Genomic DNA, 26487 nt, shown 5'->3' on the forward strand with positions numbered 1-26487 from the left:
ACCATCAACCTAAGGGGTTTTTTTCCTCTAACAGCCGTCTGCCTCAGAGCAGCTGGTCTGGAAGGCTTACAGCTCGCCCTGGTTTCCTCCCCGTTCACACCTGGCGAGAAGCAGGGAGAAGTAGGGCGCGCTCTCCTGCCTCCTTCACCCTGGGTCCTGCGAGTAGGCCCAGCGTGGCTGAGGAGTGGTGACACCAGAAAACCCTTCCCTGACCCTCCTTCTGGGGGGGGGGGCGCAGCCTGCTGCTGGCTGGAGCTCCGACTGGAACCTCGTTCCTTCGGCGACCTTGGCTCCTATGGATGGTACCGTGGGTCTGGGGAAGAGGGGCCGCAGCTCAGGACTGGGCACTGTGGCCGAAATGATGGCCATGTGGGTGGCAAAGAGGGAGAATCTGCAAACCTCAGAGGGAAGGGCTGCCCCAAATCCGCACGCAGGTCTTGAAGAGTCCCTGCTCGGCCGAGTTCTTCCCCGCCGCCTGTGATGCAGCACCTTCCTCTCGGCGCGTGTGCTCGTGGGCATCTTCGCCATCCATCATTTTTAGACCCATGTCCAGCACGCTAGCAGACGCCTCCAGAGGCAACAGTGGCGTTATAGCGGGGCAGGAGACGATAAATTTAAAGTATTGTGGACTATTCGCCTGCTCTTTCCACGTATCCAGACTTGGGCAGGGCCGAGGGAAAATGGTGCCTAACCCTTTCTCCCCGTCGTTGCTGGTTTAGTATTCCCTTGGGATCAACCATGGGCTAAAACTGCCTGAGTGATGGGGTGTGTGTGTCCCCGGCTGCATAAATGAGAGTACTATATCCTAAATCAGGGAGGTGCCGCAGTGAGCCTATGGCCTCCAGTAGGCCAAGGACTTGGCCTGGTGTGGAATCACGTGGCTTAGGAAGAACAGGGTGAGCATTGAAGGCGATGGGAGTCACACCAGGGAAGAATTTCCTAAGCAAACACTGTGGTTTACGTGCAGCTGGGGTCTTGCCGGTCTACACTAGTTGCCGTCCTTAGAAACTGCTTGTTAGCGCTCTGGGACAGGCTGGCTAGGACCGGCACCAGATCATCTCTTGTCACTCGGGAACTTTTCCACTGGGGGCAGGCAGCCTTCTGGTTTTCATTGGAATGGCAGGGAAAGCACTGGCCCGTTTTAAGAGGTCTCCCAAGCCCTTCCCCATTCTAGTGCCTGAGCACCCAGAGCAGGCTGGCAGCGGCTGGAGTGCAAGCGGTGGAAAGTAAATAGTTAAAAAAAAAAGACGCAAGCTGTCCGAGGGCCCCAGCAGCCCCAGAGGCAGCAGGCCCCTTTGATCCTACCTCTTAATTGCAACTTAGTTTCACCAGGGAACTTTAAAGAGAAGAAACATGGAGACTTGAGAGATAGGACTTGTTTTGTTTCCTGCGGGGATGGTCTTTGTGGCTGCTGCCAGGAAGCTGGTACTCCGGGGCTCAAGTCATGGGTTTCCTAAAACAGGAACGCATCCTGTCCCCCATCCCGGCACCAGATCTGAAGAGATACCCAGGAACACTAAATCTATGGAGGCCGCTTGGTAGGGATGCTAGGAGCGGACCTGGGCGGGAGAATACGCCGGAGAAAGGAGACCACAGGTTAGCATAGCCAACAGGCGGGGCAGACCACAGACTCCCCAGAGCAGCTACACAGGGGCAGTGGACGCCCTTGGAGGAGGAGGATGGCACTTCCGGCAGGAAACACACCACACAGGGAGGGAAACTGGAGAAGAAAACTGTTCCTGGCCAGGTGGCATAGGTGGTGATGCTAACTATTAGGAAAGCTGGGGGAGACAGATTACAAACTGGAGACCAGACAGAATATTTTAGCCCCAAAACCTAGAAGTAGAAAAAGAACAGGCTATAGCTCAGTGGGTTTGCCTAGTGTGAGAGAGGAGCTGGGTTCCATCCCCAATACCCCCACCACGCATGCACGCAAACGTCTTTCTAGGAATTCTCTCAGATAGCCATGACAAAACAGCACAAAACTCCTCCTCTGACTTGAATAGTGCTCTCTCTCTCTCTCTCTCTCTCTCTCTCTCTCTCTCTCTCTCTCTCTCTCTCTCTCTCTCTCACTCACTCGCACACACACACACACACACACACACAGTTTTGAAAAGTAACAAAGAGTCAGCTAATTCGCATCAAATAATGAAGATAATTCCCTGACCATGACCTGGTATTTAAGCAAGTTCCTTTGTGAAAAATGTCCCCTGGCTAAAAAAAATGACTTCCTGTCTGCAGAGCACACCAGCCATGGCTTTTGTCTGTTCTGTTTAACTCCACAGGGAGTAGGTGTGCCATGGACATTTTCCTTAGCCAGCCCCCTTTTTTGCAATCCCCAAGGGCCTCCTTGCCTGAGGTGTTGAATCCTGCCAAGGTGTGTCTCACCTTTGTTCTGCTTCTGATTAGCTTCTGACTCTGGCAGACAACTCTCTCCCTGTGCCTCGCTTTCTTCATAAAACATCTTACTGGAGTTAACAGACAAGAGGCAGAAGCCGGCTGTATGGTAGGCACCCAATAAGCTTGATGAACATTGGCTCTGTTTCATTCTCAAAAGGTTACTGGTCAATTGCAAGGCATGCCCCACCCCCACACCCCCAACCATCTGCGTGTGGACTAAACAGGCCATCCGGCAAGGAAGACGCCCCCTAAATCAGTTTAGATCCACTCCTGGCTCCAGGAAAGGACGAGTCTTGCTGGAGACTGAGAAGGAGGAGGCATTGCAGAGACGGGGCCCCCCCGACGGGCACAAGGCATGAGACATAACAAGATCTAAGATCTGTACTCGGGCCTGGACGTTCTCCCTGTGTGATCTAACGATGTCTTCATTTATAGGCTGTAGTGCGAATGCAGTGGTGTTAAGACACTCCATGCTGGAGGCACACAGCCCAACCTATTGACTCATCACACCCTTTGAAGAGGACAAGGACAGGAAGATAATCTCTGTATCTTAAGGCAGGGCGAGTGAGACTGACAGTGTTCCCCAAACTCATTCCCTGAGTGTTCAGTGTATGAGGCGGACACATTAGACTTTGGGACTGTAAATCACCCCCACCCCGGTGTGGCAAGAAAAAAAAGTGGGGTGGGGGGTTATTCAAGGCTGATTTACAATGCATGTGTTTCTTAGGGAAGGGGGAAAAAAAAGATCTTTCGAGGCAGATACATAGGTTCAGAGGCCTTGCCTGGGGATGGTGACCAAACTTCTTGTGTTAAGTTGTGAGTCTGTGTCCACGGGGACCACAGACATCTTGGGCGTGGGGGTGTCCACAGATGGGCTCTGTGCAGCCGCAGACGCTTGTCACTGCTGTCACCCTGCCTTCACCTCTCAGCCCTACCTGGGCTAGCATAAGACTGGGAGGTGACATCAGTATGACCTGACCTCTAAGCAAGACTCGGTGCCCTGCAGAAGCTTCCCCGGCTAATGGGTTGCTGGCTACTGCAGGACATGGGCCCTTCAGGCGAGCCACCTTAGACAGCTGCCGGCATCTGTTTCTGCAAGCTCCCCAGTGAGTAGGGTGAGCAGTACCATCTCGCCGCCTTCTTCCTGGGGAGGCTCGTTAGAGAGGCGGTCTTTGTCCCACCCCCACTCCCAGACCTACTGAATCGGAATCTGCTTTCTTAATAAGATCCCCAGGTGACCCAGGAAGCTATAGCGCTGCTGTTCTGGTTTAGTCCTTGGAGGCTCCTGGCATGAGGGCATCAACCACACCAAACACGTTCTCATCCTGAGAATTTGCTTCCCAGCAGTCCTTACGGCTGGGTTCAAGGGAGACCTGCCAGACCCAGCAGAGACAAGACACCCAGCGACTGGTGACACTCCTCTTTGGAATTACCATCCTAACTAGTGACCTCCTGAAAAATACATATTTTAAAAGAGGCAGATGCAAAAGTCTTGATAACTTTGCTTTTAAATGCCCTACCTCTGAAAATCCAGGTCTTAAATCACCTATGCAAATGGAAGACACAGCCAGGCACGTCCTCTAAGACGCTATTCTGTGGCTTTTGACAGGACTATGCATGAATGCTTGCCTCCAGCAGGGTCCTTGACAGAGACTCTTGCTAAAGATGGTAAAACACGCACGATCATTAATTGTGATTGTCAACTGGATGGGATTTAGAGTCACCACGGCAACAAGCCTCTGAGCCTGGCTGCGAAGGAGTTTTGAGACCCTGTGAACTGAGAAGACCCACCCTAAATGTGGACGGCACCATTCCTCGGACCGGGCGGGCCTCAGCTTCTCTTCTCCATTCCTGACTATGGATGTAGTGCAACCAACTGCCTGGGGCCCTGCCACCCTGGCTGCCCTGCCCCGATGGACCATACCCTCAAACTGTGAGCCCAAACAAGCCTTCGTTGGAGCAGGCGTTTCCATTCGGGATTTTGTCCCAACAACAAGAAAAGTAAACGCATGATCCTTGAGGATTCATGGAGATGAGGATATGGTTGGTCCTCAAGAGTTCTGCTGACTTACTTAAGTCTATGTGTATTAGTTTCCCGGTTATTAGTTCTGGGCCTCCAGCTAATTTATTTCAAGGCTCACTTTTGGTCAGCTGCCTGTCTCTCTTTATGTCCCCTCCTTACATGTGGGAGTGCGCATCCATGGCATCAACTATGGTTTCAAAACAGCTGTCTCGGGCTTAGAAAGCGGTAGCCTCTGAGGCCCTGGTTGTACTCCGTCCCCTCCCCTCTCTGTCAAGTATCTATAAGATAGCCCTACAGACATATCCTATTATTGGCTGACAGTACCTCCATTGGAAGCTCACAGCCCATCAATTTTCCCATTCCTTTGACTGCTCTCTCTCTCTCTCTCTCTCTCTCTCTCTCTCTCTCTCTCTCTCTCTCTCTCTCTCACACACACACACACACACACACACACTTTCAGTCACAGCACCATCAGTATCTTTTATGATAGAAACTAATATATTTCTGGCTTCTCTGAGCTCTGGCCAGCTCCTCTTACTTTTCTGTTACGATGGATGCCTCTTCCCGACATTATGCCTGGAATACTGTAAAATTTTTCTCCAGTGGCATCACTCATGACAAATGTTCTAACCTCTAACCCTATCTCAAAATCCCAGTAGAATCTTCAGGAAGCGTTACAGGTAGGCTAAAATTGAACTCTGCTGTGTGGCTCCTGAGCCCTACCCTACGGGTTCCAACGGCTCTGTGGAGCCTGATTGTCCACTGTCCCCTAACACCGACTCCCCAAAGCTGCAAAGTCAATCTCCCACGGTCCCTTACCCTCACCACTGTTCCTCCTCCCTGAGCTGTTGACCCCAGGGCTTTCTGATCACACACTCCTATTATAAAATGTTTTAAAATCAGAAACAACCATCGTCATAATAATAGTTCCCTAATAACAACGTCAATATGATCTATTCATCATCAAATACACATGAATATTGACAGTTTATAGTAATACACTAAATAATATACAAATCGAGCTCTCTCATTACTAATAAATAATCTTATCCTCGGCCTGGGGTATAGACTTTTCACATTAGAAAGGCTGATGCAGACAAAATGCTTGCATTTAGAGCCAAGGAAGGTATCCCTTCCTCCATGGAGTCCTATCTATCTTCTGACCCAAACACAGCCCCTCTTTCCTCAATTCTCAGAACGTTAAAACTGCAAGCACTAAGTCTTCTGTATCATATGCGCTTCCCCAATACTTTTAGTTTGATTAACTGAAGCTTGCATTAGGATGCCAGAATTTTATAGATTTTTTAAAGGATAATTCAATCTCTTAATTAAAAACATTACTATCCTCTCCAAATTGCTAGGGTTGGGCTCTGCCCAACTGTGTAACATACATTATATGAAAGCATCAAGTTTGACTACAGTGTGACTCATTTGGTTTGTTAACTATCATATGTGTAAATTTCCACTGGTTTAAGGGCTAACTTTCCCACTTTGGGACTACAAAAACTTGTAGGATATGATTTAACCTCACTCAAATCCTGTTTGCATTTAATTTGTTAAACAGGAAGTGGTGGTTTTGATCTCTTGAGGAGATGATAAACATAAAGTCTGAAATAGCACACACATGTATGATGCTACCATAGCTATTACACTCCGCATTTACTAGAGTGGAGACGAAATACAACTGAAATTTCTACAACAACCTGTCTTTCTGCCTTGAGACTTCAGTTCTATCTGTAAATTAGCTACTTTGATCTCTCTTTTATTTATTCAGCTGGAAAACCTACAATTCTGGCTACCTATAGGAAGGACTTGGGAGTCTCAGAAGCTTTAGTTTAAGCCGTAGCTTTTGCCATAATGTGGCTCTCACCCAGACTTCAGAGTTCGTTCCTACCACCATTGAGTGGGGAGCGCTGTTGGTCGGGTGGAGCTCTGGTAATCTTCTAAAGCTGCCTGGTTTTCTGTGGTACTAGGTAATAACTGTCCCAAGACTTCATGTATGCCTGGCAATCACTCTACCAACTAGGATATAGCCCCAGCCCCCTAACAAGTAAAAGTTTTTAAATCTAGTAATAACTCACCTCCTGGTCCTGTACCCAGAGAGCGCTAATCTGGGTTCCCACCCTTACCTCCCCATTTGGGCTGTCAATGGAGATAATGCCAGCAAAACCCCTCGTCAAGTGCAAGGAGCCCTGCATCTGTTAATTATTCTTCTGAGGCCAAGCTGGACTTGCTTTGCTCTTCTCTTGTTTGCAAGGATCTGTTTTCTTAGCTCCTGTGCACTACAGATGGCTCAGGAAAGAGACCTGCGGTGTTGGAGGGCATGCCACAGCCTCTCCTGTCTCCACCAAGGTGACTTGACACCCTGCAGCTCTCCAACAGCCAGCTTGCCACGGATGCTCCTAACCTGGGCCCGGCTCCTTCATCGGTGCTTTCAAAGCAGAGGCTGCTGTTTGAGCCTTCTCCCTTGGCTCTGCACTGATCACATAGTTTGTCTCTGTCCAAAGGAAGGGAAGGATGTTCAGGAGCAAAATTCCCCCAGCCCACCACCATCAAAACAACTTAAAGAGGGGGGAAATCAACTAAAACAAAACAAAACCAAAAAAAAAAAAAAAAAAAAAACAGCAACCCTGCGTTTAGGAAAGAATGTGGGGAAGTCTAATCCTGCAGGCAGCATCAGGTTTCTTCATAATTGCATCACGGGCTGTGGGGGCAGGCAGCAGCTCAGGAGTGGGAGAGGGTCTAAGATTTCCTTTTGTTCTGTCGTCAGAAGCAATGCACCCTGGTCCCCTGCCACCGCAGGCTGGAGCCTTGGTTGCTGAGACTCTGGGAGCTCTCAATAGCCATCGATTCTGGATGTTTCCAGCACCCTGACACCACGGCTCATCTCCCTTTACGTTAATCATACAACACTGATGGTAAGAAGTATCATAGAGGTGAAGAAAACAGAGCTGTCTAAATTAGAGATATCTAAAAATCTTTTTAAAAAAATCTCTGTTTTGTTCTGCAACCAAACACCAGAACCATGTCTAGATCAAAACCAATGTCTGATGATCAACGACGCTAACTTAATATTAGCTGATGGTAACGATTTAAAACCTTTGAAACTTGGGGTTTTAGGACCGGTGTGCTTGTACTTAAAGGCAAAGGCAGGCACCAGGTAACTTGTGTTCTAACCAAAGGCAAGAGCCTGCCCAACAAACACTTGTTGACTGGCTGATGTTATAAGCTGACCCAGGAGACCTCAGACAACGACTTCTTTCTCAAAACACTGAAGCACATTGTTGGTTCCAAGACGCTCTGTCACACTGAGGGGGAGTAAGAGAAGGCCTGATGAAAACTGTCCACCAGTCTGGGGCTCAGGCTCAGCCATGAGAGCTGGAGCCTCACCACTCACACCTGCTTTTTCCTAAGCGCCTCGGTGGAGGTGGAGCCTAGCCAGGATGACGACGGGCCTGGCCCTTGGAGGCCCAGGCCTGAAGCAAGCACTGCAAGGAATCACCTTTGACTCCCCACTAAGACTACTGCTCTAGTTGCAAGGGACACTTGGCACACATTTTCGAGAAGGGAAAGATAAACTGGTCTGACTAAAATTCTGGAGGAAACAACAACAACAGAACTGCAACTGACTGGCAGAGCCCAGATAAGACTTCTACTTCATCCTCCCAAAGCTGGGATTCAGAGTTCCCAGCTCCACACGGTGGGGCATGTGTCTCCATCAGAGTGGGCTCTACCCAGGAAGGAAGCCCGGGTTCCTGACCCTTGATTTGTTTTCTGAAGCCTCCTGCCCGCTCTCCTCACAGGGCTCCAGGCTGGGCCTCTGCAGCTTCCGGGGGAAGGAAAAACTGTCCTGTTCTCTGTGGGGTCACGACCTTGGGGCTTTCCTGCGCTCACCTGACTTTTGACCTGCAGACCTGTCGCCACGGAGGCCCCTGCCTGCTGTCCTCTCTGACTCACCTCACCGGGAGCTGCCTGCTTCCTCTTTGGCCAGCTGTCGGTCTGACAAGCCAGCAGTAGCTGCTATGGCCTCTCAGGGATAGCTAGCTCTCTGTGGAGGGGCCGGAGGTTCCTCCGTTCTCCACAACCTCCACCTCGCTTCACCCACTGCAGAGCCCTCTCCTCACTCCGACGCTGCTACCGTCCTGTTATTTGGGAATCATAAACATGTCGGCCTGCCTTCCCACCCACATTTTTTTTTTATTCCCCCTTTGCCGGTAAGAGAGAACGCACGCGTGTGTCAGGCTGACCCAACTCCTTCCACAGGGGGAGTTTGCCTGAGCTCAGTCTCTAAATCCTCTTGCCTGACTCCTGCTTGAAATCCCGGGTACCTGCTCTTGGATTTCTATGGCGCTCCCCAAGCGCGGGACTGGCTGGGAGCCATGTGATATTGATTTGTTTTCACCATGGCAACAGCAAATTAAAACAACGAGCAAAGGCGAGGCAGGCCGTTAAGCAGTAAAGCTAGATGACCGGTGTATTTCACAAGCATCTTTTTCCCCCTCCCACCCAGTTTTCCCTTGAATCCACTCCACTTTCACAAATTCCACACACAAGTCAAAGTAGAAATAGCACGGGACGCTTTGGGCAGGAAGGCGCTACGGTGTGCCTACTGTTGGAAGAGGCCACTTCTCCCAGCTGCTGGGGCATTAGACCAAATCGATGGAGGAAATTCAAACAACCATACTTGGAAATTTCATCGGTTGGTTTAGGCATACACTTCCTCAGACAGTTCAACTGATAGAGACTGGAGGGTTTCGGTTTGTTTTTGTTTTTTGTTTTGTTTTTGTTTTTGTGGTCTTAATGTCTTAACGCCCCCAAGACATTGCCAACAATGTCTCCACACACAGGTTTCTTCCCTTTGTACTTTATACAGTTCATGGTACCAAGAGACAAACAACTTTTGTTACTGTTGCTTGTCCAAGATCCCTTCCCTAGAATTCTAGAACAAGAGATAGTGTAGCAGTAAGTATTACATATTCTATCACGAGAGAGAGAGAGAGAGACAGAGAGAGAGACAGAGAGAGAGAGAGAGAGAGAGAGAGAGAGAGAGAGAGAGAGAGAAACCGAGGCAGGCACTTGCTCACTCGCTCAAGACCACGTGGTGGGCAGGAGGAGGCCGGGCTGGTAGCAGGGACTCCGGGGAACTGCATTGTCCTCTAACCCAAATTCTTTCTTTTAAAGGCCACTCAATTAAACACCAACCTTTCCCCTGATCCTTACAATCAAGGGCGTCACTAGAGAGCCACCTGTGACACAGGGTTAACAGCAGGCACTATTATTGCCTTTTATTTCCCTTGAGCTATCTGCCCTAGGACACAGCGCTTTACCTATGGAAGCAGCTGTCAACCACCATCCAAGCAACCTTGAACTTGATAGCACAACCAGGGCCTTAGATGATGGTTCCAGGGACTGGGACCCCCTCCCCCCACCGTCCATATAGGTGGCCTTACAGAGTTGTACCACTGGAGACTTAGGCCAGAAAGAAAGTGGAATTCAGCTCCCCAAGGCTCCCCACGGCTTTTTACTAGCCGAGCCTGCAGAAAACCTGCGCAGACAGGCAGGTAGGAGAAGCCACCCTTTTTGGCCTGAGGAGGGGGATGGATGGGCTGTGGGTTTACTTGGGAAGACATAACTCAAGTCCTGCCAACTGGGCGTGTGAATGTTCCTGGCCTGGACACGGAGAAATATTCCTCTCCACGAGCCGAATAAAAGAACACACAGCAGAAATAGTTGGGGGATGACGTCAGGAGTTCTGGGCTAGTGTCCTGCACTTCTCCTTGAAAGTAGAAACAGTGGGTCTAGAAGAATCTACGTGGCATTGCCCTCCTTTAGAGGAGTGTTGCTGTCTCTCAGAATGGAGAGGAAGAAACTTCCCCTTATGCAGATTGCAAAAAAAAATGTCTCCTGCTTTTAATTTTTTGTTCCTAGTTGTCGCCTAAGATACATATGCCCTAATAGATATTTTTTCTACTTAATCTTTGTCTTTCAGAGGGACAGTAAGACTTTTAGAAGAATGTTGGAACATTCACGGGGGTGGTGGTTAGGCAAGGTTTTCTTTTTCTTTTTCTTTCTCCTCTGCTTCAGTGCTTGCTAACTATTCTAAAAATGTTACACATTTATTGTAAACACATGCTTGCAAGGCCTAACAAAAAAACCATGGTTTCCTCATGCCTGGCAGAAATTTAAAACGGAAAAAAAAGCAGAAAGAATTCTTTAACACAGAGAGATCCTTTCCTTCTCCTGGGCCAAGCGTGTTAAAAATAAATCTGCTCCAGCCTTTCTAGCCACTGCTTCTGGGCAAGAAAGTTGATCTGGCTGGGCATAGTGCGAGCCCAGCTTTAATCGCCAGCCCTACTCTCACTAAATTATTCTGCTGGCTGTGTGTTCTCATTAAAAATGCATACAGGTCAGGTAATTGCAGTAAGCGTTATTAACCCAGCTTCACTTTTGAATATAATGGTCCCACTTTTAAGCTGGAAACAAAGACAGAGGCTGCCAGGAAAAGCAATGTAAACACTGAAGTACAGTGTCTAAGACGAGCCAGGAAACTACCTCCGGCTTGGTGGCTAAAATGTGCTCTTCTGAAAGTCAGTTAAAGCCACTGCCCTGTAGCACCAGGGTGGCCCCCAATTTCTAAGAAACAGACACGTTTTGGTCCCAAACGTTCAACCAGTGATTATTTACCATGATTTTTTTTAAAATTCTTAATTTCAAGTGTGTTTTCAGAGAATAGGATTCATATAAACTTTATTTATAGCTCACCAGAGCAGTAAAAAAAAAAAGATTCTCTAAGAAAATATTAGCCTGGATCTCTCAGATAATTAAAAAAAATAATAAACGTGTCTGTGCTTTAAATAAATAAATAAACCCTCGGTTTTATGCCTCACCCAAACGGGGCGGCGTAGATACCAGCTTTGCCATTTCTTGTTCTCAAACCCAAATGTTACGTAAAACTCCAGGGTTTTCCTGCGAGTATTCCGTTCGAATTAGTGGAATGCGGTCTCCTTGGCTTCCCTAAGCACACACATGGAATGCAGCAATACTGCAGCAAACTCTAACATAAAAAGAGAGAGAGAGAGAGGAAAAAAAAAAGAAGAAAAAAGAGGGGGGTCCTCCTACCTTGTTTAGCTCTGCTCGTCCTCCCCATGTACAGTAACCCCAAGAGCATCTGGCAGGACCGGGTGGCCGCGGCTTCTCCACCGCATCATGAGGAAGCGAGGTCCATGCAAATAGTTCTCCTCCGTCCGTCCCTGTGTATTGTACTCTGCGAGCCGCCGGCGGTGGCTGGAAAATTTTACCTTCAGATGATGAAGCAAAGACAGTCTAAACTCTGTTGCTGTGAGCTGCAGCCCTTCCTCCCCGCAGGCCCCGCCCAGGCGCGGCTAGCCAATCGCGGGCCAGCTCGTCAGTCCTCCTCGTCTGAAACTGGTCCTCATAGGATGACTGACACAGCAACACGGCGCAGGCAGGGTCTGAAAACAGTGCGTCCATACTGATGGAAGAGGGATCTCCCTCTCTGGAGAAGGCAGGCACGGCACCCAGGCAGAGCGAGCCACACATCGTTGGCAGAGCACAGAGAAGGGGTAGCTAAGAGACAAACACGCTCCCAGACAGACAGCCCAGGGCATCGTAAACACTCCGGGGAGCACGAAACTCCTAAGATGGCCAGGAGACGCAGTTGCACCCCAAACTGGAGTCCTTACGCCTTTGACAAAGCATATGGATATAGACATATATGTATATATATATATGTATGTATGTATGTATGTATGTATGTATGTGTATATATATATGTGGAAAAATATATGTATACATATTCTGTTCGAATTAGTGGATATATATTAATAATCCGACGTTTGTTATGGAAAGGGATACCTCACGAGACATGTGCAGGCGTGTTCCATGACCGAGGATGGCTGTAACCAAGTCCGAGGGCACATTCAAGACCAGAACAGGCTTGCAGCCCAGGCACACAGCTATTCTGGAGAGCAGCTGTCATTGGAGTGGTTGCTTCCTGGAACCCATGCATCTTCCGTCTGAGTGTCCAGAGCATCAGGGGCCTTAATGGGGAGATGGTGAATGACAAGATCTGGCATCTGTACCTCAAGCGTTGAGGCTGTTGCCTGGCACCCACCGGAGGAGTGGGTGTGCCATAACCGACTTCGATGCCATTTGGTCAACACTCATCCGCTGGCCCACAGTGTCACTAAGGAAGGCAATGATACCTGCTGGAAGTCAATTACTGCTGTGCACACGTGGAGTTGGATTAAGGGGGCATCCTCTGGTCTCGGCCCTACAGGAGATGACCCTGGGATTCCCCCGAGAGAAGGGGGGGGGAATGTAAAGGGTTATTTTCCCCCAGTCAATAGCATTTCGGCATGCTTTGAAAACAAAAACAAAAACATATGGCATTTAGAAACACAATAAGCACACATTTTCCTTCCACAAAACACAACATTTTGGATGTCAAAAATCAAGTATGATGTCCCTGTGACTAACTCCAGGCAAGAACAAAGACCTAACTCATCTGAAAGATTGAACCTAACCCTATTTTTTTTATAAGCACCTGTTCAATGCATCGTCCACAATAGAGCAAAAGGGTGGAATGTAATAATTTTTCTTTTAATTTCCCAGTTGCAGCCTTAAGACACAGCATTTCTTGTTGTTTGTGGACTAATTTTCTCCAGTAGGCCATCATGATTTACTCCTCTTTATTTTAATACTTGATATTTACTCTCATTCCCAGTCAATATCATTATTTGTAGGCTTTGGTTGAGTCGGTTTTGTCTTTTTGTTTTCTGAACCTTTAAATTAGGCCCATTCAAACAGGTGGGGATTCTTTTACAGCATCAACACTCCGACAGCACTCACACCTGGCCTGTGTGACTTAAAATTACCCCCTTTCCCATCTCCTCTTGCTTCTGGCGTGAAATCCCCAGTCTCCTAATCTTATTCCTTAAACTTTAGCCCCCACCAAGGCCCATTCTCACTCAAGGAAAATTAAGACGCTTAGCATTTTCCTCCAAGCTAGGCCAGAGCTCTGACCTATTCCCTGCACGATACAAAAGCTAATTGATGGCCTCTGGGATTCAGCGCTCCTCAGCCCTGGTCTTCCCTGTTGCCAGACAGGTTTTTCTGAAGTCGAGTAAAGTCATGTCCCTTCTACACTCAGACCTGTCCCTCCATAAAACCCAAATTACAGACTTTCAAGGTCCTGAGAAATGTGCCCCCCCATTTACAGTCGACTTCCCCTCGGCTGTCTTCGCAAAAGGGCCCTCCCTTCTCTCTGCCTCGTGTGTCTGACTTTCTTCACCAAGGGTGTAGACCTCAGCTCACCTGCCATTCCTTTAGTCATGCCGTCCTCATCCACAATGGCTTTCTCTGATGTTCAAAGGGCCTTCTATTTTAAGCCCTTTAACAATGCAGCCTTGTATAGCTAGCTTGCCTGAGTTGATCTTGCCATTTCAGAAGGCAAGGCCCGTGTCCCACATCAATTAAGAGAGTGTGCATGAAACATCTACTCAAGAGACTGGTGCTCTAGAGCTTGGCTACATGGTGGCTCCCCTCGCGAGAATTTCTGTGTTGTCCAAGCGGCCACACACACAAGCGTGCGGGTTATTTGGGCCACAAGAAATGACATCGCGCTTACTCGTCTGCACAAGCCAGAAAAACCTGGCGCTTTTTTTCTTGGCTTTCCTTCCCAACCACAACTTGAAATGCATTGTCAAAGTCTGTCAAGTTTAATGCCTGGATATTTAGAACATTTTACTTTGCTCCTTCTCGGCCCGTGTCCCTTTGTCCAGGTGACTGACATCTGACATCCTTTGCCTTAACTCTTGAAATAATAGTTGCTCCCCTGAGTGTTGTCTTAACTCTCTCTCTCTCTCTCTCGTTCTGTCTCTCCTCTCTCTCCCTCCCCCTCTCTCTCTGTCTCTGTCTCTCTCTCCCTCTCCCTCTCCCTCTGTCTCCCCCTCTCCCTCTGTCTCCCTCCCTCTGTCTCCCTCCCTCTCCCTCTCTCTCTCTGTCTCTCTGTCTCTCTCTCCCTCTCTCTGTCTCTGTCTCTCTCTCCCCCTGCCCCTTGAGAAGTCACAATGAGATCTGCTTCTGTGGGCCAGGAGGACAATCCTCAACAGATGCAGACCACGCATGCACCCTTCTCTCAGAGTTCCAGCATTCAGTTGGGAGAAACTACGTTCCTGTTGTAAAAGTACGGGCTTTATGGGGTTTTGTTCTGGCAGCAGTCCTACACTGGGCTCCCCCAGAGCCCATGGGAAGCCAGCGGTGGCACTATGCATCTTCCAACGTAGGACTAGATGGTGAGTGATGATGGGGGAAGCTAGAGGGCCAGCTAGCCCGTAAGCCCCGAGTACACAGCACCAAACAGCCAGAGACACTGTTCCAAAAAGACAGGAGACTGACACGCAAAGCTGTCCTCAGGTGCCCACATGCATGGTACGACACTCACATAAATATACTGAACACACCTCCCTACAAATTCACATGAACATGTCACTCACTCACACACACACACACCACATGCACACACATGCACCATACACATACCCTCTACACACATATACACACACGGTACACACAGTAAAAACATATGTGACATAAGTATTTACGTATATAATCTTTGAATTGCTCTGAGGGGTAAAACACATTAAGTTCTCCACCTGTCTTCAAGGAGTCTGTGGAGTCTTTGCCTAGTCGGAGCCCATCTTTTCAGGGAACCTTTCCCTGACCCACAGGCTGAACTTAGGTCCACCTGTTGTTTTCTCCCACAGCCCTGTGAACCAGGGAGCCAAGCGTCTCAAATTCTACGGGGCCTGCAGATCCCCAGGGGATCTTGTTAAAGTGCAGATCCAGTCTTGGGAGTTCCTGGGTGGATACGGAGACTCTGATTTTCTAACAAGCTCCCAGGTGAGCGCCCCTGCCCACGACTGCTCTACAAGCAGCGAGATTGTACAGACGCTGTTCGCTCCGCCCGCCGCTCTCTGCTATGGAGTGCGGTGATAGCATTAGTCTGCTTAGTTGTTATTTCAGGTTTACCTCCCTGTCAGCTCAGGAGCATCCGAAGCCAGCGAGTTCTCTCCGATGTCTGATCGCTCTGTGCCTGGCACAGGAGGTGATCAAGGACAGCGCCTATTAAAGGAGCATGCTGATTAAATCCAACGCACCATGGAATCAAGCTGCATTTCCCCTTTCTCCGCTGCTTCTTTTTCCTTCTTCCTTCCTTTTTTTGTAACGTAAGATTCTTGAAGTATGTAAAAACACTGAATTGATACGGGGGGGGATAGTTAATCTTTATTGATGCCTTATGTTAAGGAAAAAGCAGAGTTGGCGAGAAAACAAACATAAAACACATCCAGATGTGTGAGGGCGCAGTGGCTAGCACCTGCCTGCAATCTCAACACTCTGAAAGCAGATGCAGGATGTTATGAGTTCGAGGCCAGCCTAGGCTACGTAGCAAGATACTATCACTAAACAGAAAAACAAGGGCCGAGGATATATTTCCGCAGTAGGGAGCTTGACTCACACACATCAGGTCCCCTGACCAGCCCCAAAGAGAAAAGATTGTGTTCAAAGTAAGGAGTGAAGAGAACTACTGAAATAAAAGATTTGATTTGTCCAGTAGCAGTTCCAAGCAGCAATGGGTTTTAGATCAGCATGCCCATGTAAATACAAGAACGGTAGAGAAACCAAATGTAGAATAACTCAAGATGATCCCTGGATATAGTGACGCCTGTCTGTGATCCCCTGACCTCTAGGCCCTCACTCGAATGTCCCGGAGATCACTTATCTTCACCTTGTCTCTCACTACAATTACTTTGACAAATGTTTTTTGGCTGAGTGAGTTTTTCTTCTATTGAAAGGCATTTCTCTCTCTCACACTTCATTTCCCTCTGATCTTGGAAGGGTGGCAGTTTGAATGATAGCACGTGTTTGATCCAGTTGGTTCCCCGGCTGAGGGCACTGTTTGGGGAGGCTGAGGATCCTAAGAAGAGTTATAAGAAGATGTGCACATGTGTGGGACAGGCATTTAGGGTTCATCGCCTGCCCACACTTCCTGTTCTCTCTCTCTCTCTCTCTCTCTCTCTCTCTCTCTCTCTCTCTCTGTCTGTCTCTGTCTCTCTCTCTCTCTCTCTCTCTGCTCCCTGTGCATGGATGAAGATGTGATCAGCCGGCTTTCTGCCCCTGCTGCCAAGCCTTCCTGGCCATGGTGGCTTTTGTCCCTCTGGAACCACAAGCTAAAATAAATCCCGTTCTTCTTTATGTTTGTTTTTGGTCGCATTTTTACCACAGCACCAGAACGGTAACTAATACAAGAGGCGAGCGTGGTTTTCTTGCCAGTTGTTGAACAGGCAATAAGTGGCGTGGGATGGCTCAAGGGACAAGCTTGAAACAGCACCAGCGGGGAAAACAAAGAATCGACCGGGAGGCCACAGAGGTGATGAGTGTAGTATGTAATAAACGTGTGTGTAGAAAGACAGACAGGTAAGTAGCATAGTTCTTCTTTGAGTATCCATGTATTTCATATAATATGCTGTCCATAAATTAAGTACGGCGTATATGCATCATTCTACACCTATGTTGGGTACTCACTACAAATGAAATATGGTTTTGTTTGTTTGTTTGTTTGTTTTTACGAGACAGGGTTTCTCTGTGTTGTTTTGGAGGCTGTCAGTCCAGCCTGGCCTCGAACTCACAGAGATCTGCCTGCCTCTGCCTCCCGAGTGCTGGGATTAAAGGCATGCGCCACCACTGCCCGGCATGAAATATGATATATATATATACATATATACATATATGTACATATTTGTATGTATGCATATGTGCATATATATATGTTGTGTGTATGTGTGCCGTGTGAATGCGTGCGTGTGTGTGCATGTGTTTTTGTGTGTGTGCATGTATGTGTGTGCGTGTGTGCATGTATGTGTGTATGTGTGTGTGTATTTTATAAAGTGTGGGTAGGAGGAAAGTTAAGAGACACATGACTTGGAGAAGTCACGCCCTTTTGGTGGGCAAAACGAAGCTAAGCAGGTTTTTCAAGCAAGAAAAGCATTGAGTGTTTTCCCCCTGAGGATGTTAAGGATGGTGGTGAATTCCAGAACGTCCCGGTTAGTTGTATGTCAACGTGACCCAAGCTCGAGCCAACTGAGAAGAGAGACCCGTCATTGAAAGCATGCCTCCCCTCCATAAGATGGGCTGGTAGGCAAGGCTGTGTCAAGTTCCATTTTGGGAGAGCCCAGTCCTCTGTGTGTGGTACCACCTCCCGAGTGGCAGTCTCGGGGGTCTGTAAGAAAAGGCAAAGTAAGCAAGCCAGGAATCGGCGTCCCTCCAAGACACCGGCTTCAGTTCCTCCTTCCAGGTTCCTGCCACAGCTCCCAACAGTGATGAGCCGAAGTGAGACGCATAGGCCGTATAAAACTCCTCCAGTTGCTATTATCACAGCGATAGGAACCCTGACTAAGACATAGAAAGATCAAGACTTCCCTTGAGTGGGAAGCGCAGGCCTAGAGCTCACCGGAGTGCCTGACATACCAGAAGAGAGGCCAGTGAGCATGCCAATGCCGCTGATGCTCCCAGCAAGGGTGAGGCAGGAAAACTCAGGGTGAGTGTGGCTGTTTTGTGGCTCTTCAACTTGTGGCCCCTCCCTCTTTCAACATGGTATTTCTAGCCTGTCCCTCCCCATTGAGTCCTTCATCGTGCACTATTTTTATTTTTATTTTCTTTGATTACATAAACCCGGCTGGAAGTCCCTTAAGGGGGAACAAACGTGCATTTAGTAGCTTGTATCCTTCATAATGCGCAGCATGGACATTTCGCCGAATATATTTTAGTTGACCAATGTTTCTTCTTAAACTTTAGTTTCTTTGTGTTGTGATTTGTTTTTATTTTATGGATGTTGGTGTTTTGCCTGCATCTTTGTCTGTGTGAGGAGGTCAGGTCTCCTGGAGCTGGAACTACAGATAGTTATGAGGTCATGTGGGTGCTGGGAATTGAACCCAGGTCCTCTGGAGGAGCAGCCAGTGTTCTTAACCATTGAGCCGTCTCTCCAGCCCAGGTCAGTTTTCCTTTGAAATTATGAAAAACGTCTTCATTCTATAGAAATGCTGTGCCTTTTCTTTCTTAACACGTGGATTTTTGAAAGCACAAGAGGGAATAGGAAACTGGTTTTCTAATTGTCAGAAAAAGTTATCAAATTTTCGTAATGAAATGTTAACTAAAATCTAAATTTTGCCTAAAAAATTCAGGGGCAGATGACTCAGGAAAATTAGGAATAGCATTTTCTTTTTTCTGGGTTGAGGAAAACAAAATTAAGTAAATTGCATTGGATGTGTAAAGGAACCAACCTGTGAGAAATCCCCTATATAAAACATGGCGGACGCTCCCCCCGCCCCCAGCGATGAGGGTACTTTATTTCCACCCACTGCCGTGTCTTCCATTAGCAGGAGCTCTAGAACCTTCCTGAGATTTGTATGAATAGGAAGTTGCTATGCCATAAGAGGAAAACAGTACGAGTGAGTGGAGGTGGGAATTTCCACACCGTCTCAGCTCACGGAACTCCTGTTGCCAGCTGGGTTCTCACCATGTTTCTAGGCAAAAAGAAACAGCTAATGCGTACATTTAAGACATTTTTCTTTCAAAACAAGGTTATTTTCACGTAATGTATTCTGATCACGGGTCCCCTCCCTCATCTCCTAGATCCTCCCCAGTCCCCCACCCTTGAAACTCCAAGTCTTCTTCCTCTCTCTCTCTCTCTCTGTTAAGAAAACAAACAGGCAAATAAAAAAGACAAACAAGAATAAAACTGAGAGAGCAAAGGGACAAGCAAAAAAAAGAACAAGAATTAAGAAGGAACACGAGAAATGCACACGTCTCTGTGCACGCACACACACACACACTGTCCATTAAAAACTCAAAATCAGCAACCATAATATAAAAAAAAGGAAATGCAGACAAAGCGATATGAGACAAAATATCTCCACATCACTCTGAGCTCCTTTTGTGTCTGCCGCCTACTGTTGGTCGTGGGGTAGGGCGATTTTGTCTACTCATGAGACGCCTTTGGACAAGTGAAGTTTTCCTGTCCAAGCAGTTGTTAACTAGAGATAAATTCGTTGTGGGGACAAGCGCTGTGTCCACGCCCTCGTTTCAGAACTGTGACCCTGTCTGACTTGGACCTCTGTGTGCTGTCACCGTCTCTGTGATAGTCCTGTTGTGTCTACAAGAGGACATGACTCCCTCCATGTCGTCCATCCCCATTGGCTCTTAACAATCTTTCTGTCTTCTCTTCTGCAGAGTTCCCTGATCCCTGAGAAAGGGATTCCATGAAAACATCCCAATCAGGGCTGCTCACTCCAAGGTCTCTCACTCTCTGCCCCTTGCCCAGTGTGGGTCTCTGTGTTAGTTTCCGTCTACTGAGGAGGAAGGTTCTCCGATGACGGCTGGCCTAGACACTCATCCATGAGTATGGCGGAGTGTATTAGGAGTCATTTTATTTTCCTTTAGCAGAATGATAATATTTGGTTTTCCCCTAGCTATCTAGTCTCAGATTTTCTGGGGAGTGGCCCTTAAATCCAATCAGATAGCAGTTGTTTATCCCTATGGCTTCTGTGCCTCTCCCGTATCATGCAGGTAGGTCACCCTTGGATACCAGAAGGCTTCTGTTTACCTTTCCCCTCTGGCAGCACGCACAGCACCTCCCAGTTTCGTGGACAATACTCAGTAGGCAATGAAGGCTCAGGTACTAATGGAGAAGTTTGCTAAACAGTTACAGCCTACCTGCTATCTTTTAACAGCTCAGAAGCTAGGAGGTTAATGCAGAATATTGGAAAGAAATAAGATTTTATTTAACTCCAATTAGTTATTAATGGATTGTGCTTTCCTATTGGGCAACACGATGCCTGTAATTCTCAAAGCTAGAGATCCGACTGGAGCCAGTTTCCTATTTCTGTTCCTTGCTAAGGTTTTTTTTTTTAATGGACATATTAGATATTTGCGTGTCATCCTAGGAACCAAGAAACCCCCCTTTTCGGAGATAAAGCTACCATAAAAAAACAAAGCGGTGCAATTATAATGCAGAAACTGCAAATCACCTTGGCCTAGAAGCTGGCAGTGCCCATCATGTGTCAAGCTTTATCTTTCTCTCGAAAAATCTATAGAAATCCACAGAACCCCTGTGAGCTCCTAGGGTAACTGCTGCCACAGTTTGGGAAACAGAATAAAAAAACAGTCAATGTCAAATTGCCCCACAGCTTTTTTGGGGGGGAGGTAGGGGATGGTTGCACCATGCCTTTTACCTCTGACCCAAGGACATTTGAAGTTTCAGGGGAAAGGTCAGGCCAGAGGTTACTGGACATGTCCAGCCCTGAGCCTGAGATCATTGGAAATCTGACACGTTTTGAAATACATGTTGAAACTATGGTTTTCTGAAATCACAGACGCTTGTGACCCAGAGAGAGTACTAGATAAGTCGAAGACCGCCTGGTCCCGCTGGCTCACGCAGCCGGAGGGGCTCCTAACAACCAGTCCCGTTTCTGCCTGGTTAGATGCGACGATAATCACTTGCTCCCAGCTGTTTTGTGCGGTGGGACCTTGGTCCTTCCCCTGGGTAGCTATGGACCACCAAGCATCCTCCAGTTACCACCAGTGAGTTACAGTCAACCAAAGACTGCCAGACTCCCTGCTCCTCTCTCTCCCTCCATAGTGTTTCCGAAGTGTCCTCCAATTCGGGGTTATTATATGTTAACAGCATGATTTTTTTTCCTCCTGGGGGTGGGGCTGATCGATCCGATTTCTTCATCTGTAACCTTTTTGCTCATCTCCTAAGTGAGAGCTCAGGGTAAGTGTGGGTCGGGCTGTACACTCACCTGACGGGAAGGAGGCACCCACCTTCCTTTGCCTCCCTTGGAACTCATCGCCCTTTGTCACAACCTACAGTCCGTTTGGTGTGTATTAACATTTGTCCGCCCCGCTTCTTGGGAAGCAACACCCGACAATCAGGGTCTCCGTGTATTTATTTTTGTTGATGTGTGTGTGTCATAGTACCTGACACCCGGAGCGGGCTGTAGGTATTTTAAATAAGCAAATACAATTTGAGAGACTAAAATACGGTATAGGGCTGATAAGTAATTGTGTTTGGTGCTCAAGGCCAACATCAAAGCTGGACGGACTCTTCCGGGGCAGAGGTGGGGGTCCTAGGAAGTCACAAGAGGCAAACGTTTGAATCACGGGCAGGGTCACAAGGTCAAACTCCCAGACGTTCTATGCTACTGGTCAGCCGGGTTTTCGCCTCTCTTTGATGTTGGTTGAGTAGTCCAGGGCCCTAGGAAGTGTCTTTCAGGCAGCAGGAGTACCCGTTCTTCAAAAGGTCCATGATGAAGTGGTGTTAAAAAGGGAAATCTCTGTGTGATATTATGGGCTGGGCTCCTACGACACCCCATGGACGTGGGAGCATGGACTAGATGTGGGGCAGAAAGTGTGGCGTCCCTGTCCTCACAGCCATGACAGACAGGTTGGACTTTACAAAGCAAACAATGTCGACGTAGTCCAATATAATATTACTGTCTGACAGACTCCAGGCATATTTCTTCCTGCCACCAGCGCTCCTCTTCCTCCTGGAATTATCACTCGGTCTCTTACACAGCAAGATCCTGTCACTCACTCAAGATGCAGCAAGATCCTGTCACCCACTCAAGATGCACGAACCCCATCTGAGACCAGAAAACAGAAAAGATGAGTGACACGCAGACATCAGGCCCCAAGAGTTTCTCCAAGCGTGACACAGCAGTCCCCAAAGAGAGATGATGGTGAATGAGTGGGCACACATCTCCAAATGTCCCTGCAGGTAGGGGTCTGCGGTATATAAGATGAAAGATTTGCAATAATTGGTTTTATGAAGCTTCTTGGAGAAGTTTTCCATTCTGGGAAAGTGCTTTGAGAATCTCCAGAGTGAGTCTGCACTGTGTTTGAGAGTTTATTTCACCACAGACTCTATTGTCAGAAAACACATCTAATTACTGTGATGTACTATTAGTGCTATTAGGAGATAGATACATTTTGGAATTAAAAAAATTTTTTTCCCATTTCCCATAGATGCTTACTTTTTCCAACTCACCATTTTCTGCTTGGTCCTCAGTGCGGTCAATGATTGATGAAGTGTGTATTACCTCAGGGCTACATTGGATTTGGGAACCCACAATTAAGCTGGAGGTTCTGTGACTCCAGTCTAGCTTGGCCAACAGTCTTCTAATCCTCCTGAGGGGCCAATGTGAAGATCAGTTGCCCGAGCTTTTCTGACTAGCCAAGGGCCCCCTGGTGGCTGGATGTGAACAGTGCACCTACAAAGCTGCCTTTGCAAACAGTATCTAATCTAAAATTCAGTCTTTGAATGAAAACACCGACTTCCGGAAAACATGCCACACCTTTTCCCTCTGCTCAATACTTTCCATGATGCTCACACAGCCTGGGTACAGGGAGATGTTGTCTATTAAATATTTACATAGTGGCTGCTGTGTGTCTGGCCCAGCACTGTCAAACACGCTACGCGATTTCTGTCCTTTGTGCGCTAGAAAGCCAGTCAGAGAAATGGGACAATCTTCCTAGCAACATGCCAACTAGTCAGGAGAGGAGAGATGGCGCTGCTTAGGTGGATGGCTTTCCAGTCCCGTACCCTTGAAAGCATCATGCAATATAATTATGAAGATTGCATGGTCATTAGGAAGGGCAAGACTAAGACTACTCAGAGACAGCAGACCTGGTGAGTGAGGCTGAGCAAGAGTCAATGGGTCCGTTGTGTCTTACGGTCCTGGGGGACGCATCCTTTCACGGTTAGGAAGGCACCTTGGCAGGGCAGGAGGTAGGGCTGCTCAGAAGCCAGCCTCAGCCAGGAGCAGGGAGGGTGAACAAGGAGTGAGGCCGACCTATAAACCCCAAGGCCAGCCTTCAGGGACCCACTTTCTCCAACAATGCTCCAGCTACCATTTAGAAGTTCCAGAGCCTTCACACATAGCGTCACCCACTGGGGCCCAAGGGTTTAAACACTTGACACCATGGAGAACAGTCCACGTTCCAACAACAACAACAGGGAGTAACGTCTGTGCTGAATTGCTCTGGCCACTGAATCTGCCTCGTTGTTTAATCTTGCCATTGAGCTGTCACTGCAGGGTGGGCAGAACCCTTTGCGTCCAACCTCCATGTCTTGGATCAACAGCCAGGATCCCTTTTCTGTCAATGACCTCGAATTCTGGGTATATTGCTATCACCCTTGTCCACTAATTCAGTAGAGTCCTATCTTGGCAGCTGAGAGAGAGACAGAGAGACAGAGAGACAGAGAGAGAGAGAGAGAGAGAGAGAGAGAGAGAGAGAGAGAGAGAGAGAGAGAGAGAGAGAGCGAAGAGGATACGTACACACTGACTGTTTTGATTTGCTGGTTTGTTTGTTTGTTTGTTAATGTTTTTCTTTTTCAAGACTGTGTCTCACTACCGAACCGAAGCTGGCCTTGAACTTGATGTTTCTTGTTTCAGCCTCGTCTCAAGAGTCCTGGGATTATGGGCACGTCCAATTTGATGTGTGTTCTTGGTGAACGTAAAATCTCAAACCGACAGGAAGTGTTTTGACAAATTTTCTCTAGGGCTCGTGTTCTTTTTTTTTAATAATAAAATTTTATCTTTATTTTAAAAATAAACTGTTCAAAGAGACAACATCTGGCTTTGTTTTATTTGCTGCTCAAAGGAGATCATGTCATGGGTATATTCTTTCCTAGGAACGGGCAATTATTCCAGCGAGATCAGAGAGAAAAACAGGCTCACCTTAGCAACAGCATCCAGTGTGCACAGATGCGGTTACCTCCGTCATTCTGGTCCTGTATCACTGCGTTCTTCCTCTAAGGTCTCAAACCACAGCTCCATAGTCCTCTCTGCCTTCAAGGCTTAAGGGAAGAGGAAAGCATCTCCGTACCTGAGCATCCCTGAGTCATTCCCTTCCAAAGCTTTGTGAGTGGGTTGCCTCTGCGGCCAAGCAAATGTCGAATGTTCTTAAGCTACTCTCTGCTGCCTCATCTCTCTCCCTAGCTGGTACCCAGACACTCCTGAGGTGTCCAGCCTCACCAACAAACCCAATCCTTTACTAATGGGATAATTTTATTGTGCAAAATCGTCTGATCCCGCGACATCGTGTGGAGATTACAGTCTTGATGGTAGAGATGGAAGATTATCCTCTCTGTGTAGTTTCCAGCCCCTTCTTTTGAGGGTTGGGGAACACTTAGCAACATATTCTTTGGATCGTCTTTCAAAAAGAGATTTTTTTGACTCCCTGGAAGTATGTGGTTCTATGAAACCTGGGTGTGGAATACCAGAGTGTGTAACATCACACACATCCAGTGACATGCTCTCCCCAGTCCTGGCCCCCTCCCTCTTCCTTCAATGCCCTTCATAACAGAAATGTCTCCTTACCCAAATGACTGAATTGTAACAGCCAGGAAAGCCATCATGTCCCAGGAACTGGGCTGTGTGACTCCTCTGCTCAGAAATTCCGAGATTGGCTTTGATCTCATAATAAGTAGTATAACTAAGCCCCACATTGGCGTACAATCACTTAAGTTGTTACGTCTCCGCCCCCTGGCATGTTTCTGTCGACAGGAGAATACCTGCGGTCAATAAACAGAGGACTACTCACATACATGCTGCATGGCGGGAAAGTCAGGCCGTGTTTTTGAAAGCCAGAGTGAGGCTACTCCTGTTTGCTCGCATGAACTATCAGGCCCTAGAAGGAACTTGGAAAGTTCTTACTTTGCCGGATTCCTGTCTGAGAAGCGCAGATGATATTTCCCATCTATTTAAATCTCAAGAGTTATTTTTAAACACAATTAAGCATTTTATAACTTCACTTTAAAGATATACACTTTAGAGTTATGTAACTCACCGAACTATTATTTTGGACCGCACTTCGAAAAATTCTCTCACCTCAAGATTTCACACTTTGGTATAATGAGAACATTTTCTTTTAGTTAGAAACCAATGTCTTTTTTTTTTAAAGGACTTCCTTATTTTACATCGATTTATTTACTTGTTTTCCGTGTGTGGGGTTGGGTGCTTGACACAGCACCCTGGTGGGAGGCAGAGGGTAAGGGCGAGGGTTGGTTCTCCTCCTGCCACGGGAGTTTTCCGGGTTGAGCTGAGTTCACCATGCTTGATAACAGGAGTCTCTAACCACTGACCATCTCTCTCGGCCTTAAGGGAATTTTGATATTAAAAATAACCAAAAAATTGGGTTACCAAACCTGTAGGAAAATGTGAAATTTTACCAGTGTGTGATGAGCACACGTCTTTTTCATTCTGACCCAGCCAACAAGAATGTACTGCTCTAATAGGACACTTTGACGTCCCAATGAAGAATGTATCATTACTTTCGAAGGGACAAGAGAGTTAGCTGATTTATCTTCCAGTCTGCAATCCTGAAAAGATTGTTAAACACTCATCACACACACTTGAGATGCGCTTCACCATAACTTATCGTTTCCGAGTATCTGCTATGTGACTTCTTTCAGGTGTGGGAACAGAGTCAAGCAGCTTACAGATAATTCTAAGTATCCAGGAGAATGTGGGGGTTAAGGCCGCCCCTCTGTAAACTTGAACTCATTTTCAGGTACAGGTTAGCTCTAAAACTCAAGCAAAGATTCACCCCCAGTTTGAGGACACTGGGCTAGGATTTGGCAAGTGAAACTTTGATGTAATCCCTTGTTTATATAGAAGAAAATAGGGGTAAGATTGCCTTTGGAAAACAGGAATGCACAAGAAACTTCCTGAAATACTCTGAAAGAAACACAGATATTAAGCTAAAATGCAGTTGATTTGTTCAAATCATATATTCATGAGAAATCTCATCATTTCTTGTGTCTTGTTAGCAGGTGAGGTGGCCATTTTGAGTTTTTATCTTGCCTTTGATTGTATGTTTAATGGTTGGGTGGTGGTGGCACTTGCCTTTAATACCAGCACTCTTAGGTAGAGGTAGGCAGATCTCTGTGAGTTCCAGGCCAGTCAGGGCTACCCAGAGAA

At 47.4% G+C, this 26487-nt stretch overlaps 1 protein-coding gene across 7 annotated transcripts in view; it reads right to left on the bottom strand.

The window, feature by feature from the left end:
• Mbnl2 (muscleblind like splicing regulator 2) overlaps positions 1-11779 on the bottom strand; it is a 164516-nt gene extending 152737 nt beyond the window's left edge. For 3 of the 7 annotated variants that reach the window (XM_040744936.1, XM_040744901.1, XM_040744959.1), the window contains exon 1: positions 11543-11779. The gene's annotated coding sequence lies outside the window, so the exon portion shown is untranslated. The remainder of the gene's footprint in view (positions 1-11542) is intronic. The other 4 variants (XM_040744919.1, XM_040744994.1, XM_040744972.1 and 1 more) reach the window with 4 other exon arrangements.
• Between the last annotated feature and the right edge of the window lie 14708 nt (positions 11780-26487).

This window comes from Mesocricetus auratus, unplaced genomic scaffold, assembly GCF_017639785.1.
Source record: "Mesocricetus auratus isolate SY011 unplaced genomic scaffold, BCM_Maur_2.0 Super-Scaffold_2245, whole genome shotgun sequence".
NCBI lineage: Eukaryota > Metazoa > Chordata > Mammalia > Rodentia > Cricetidae > Mesocricetus > Mesocricetus auratus.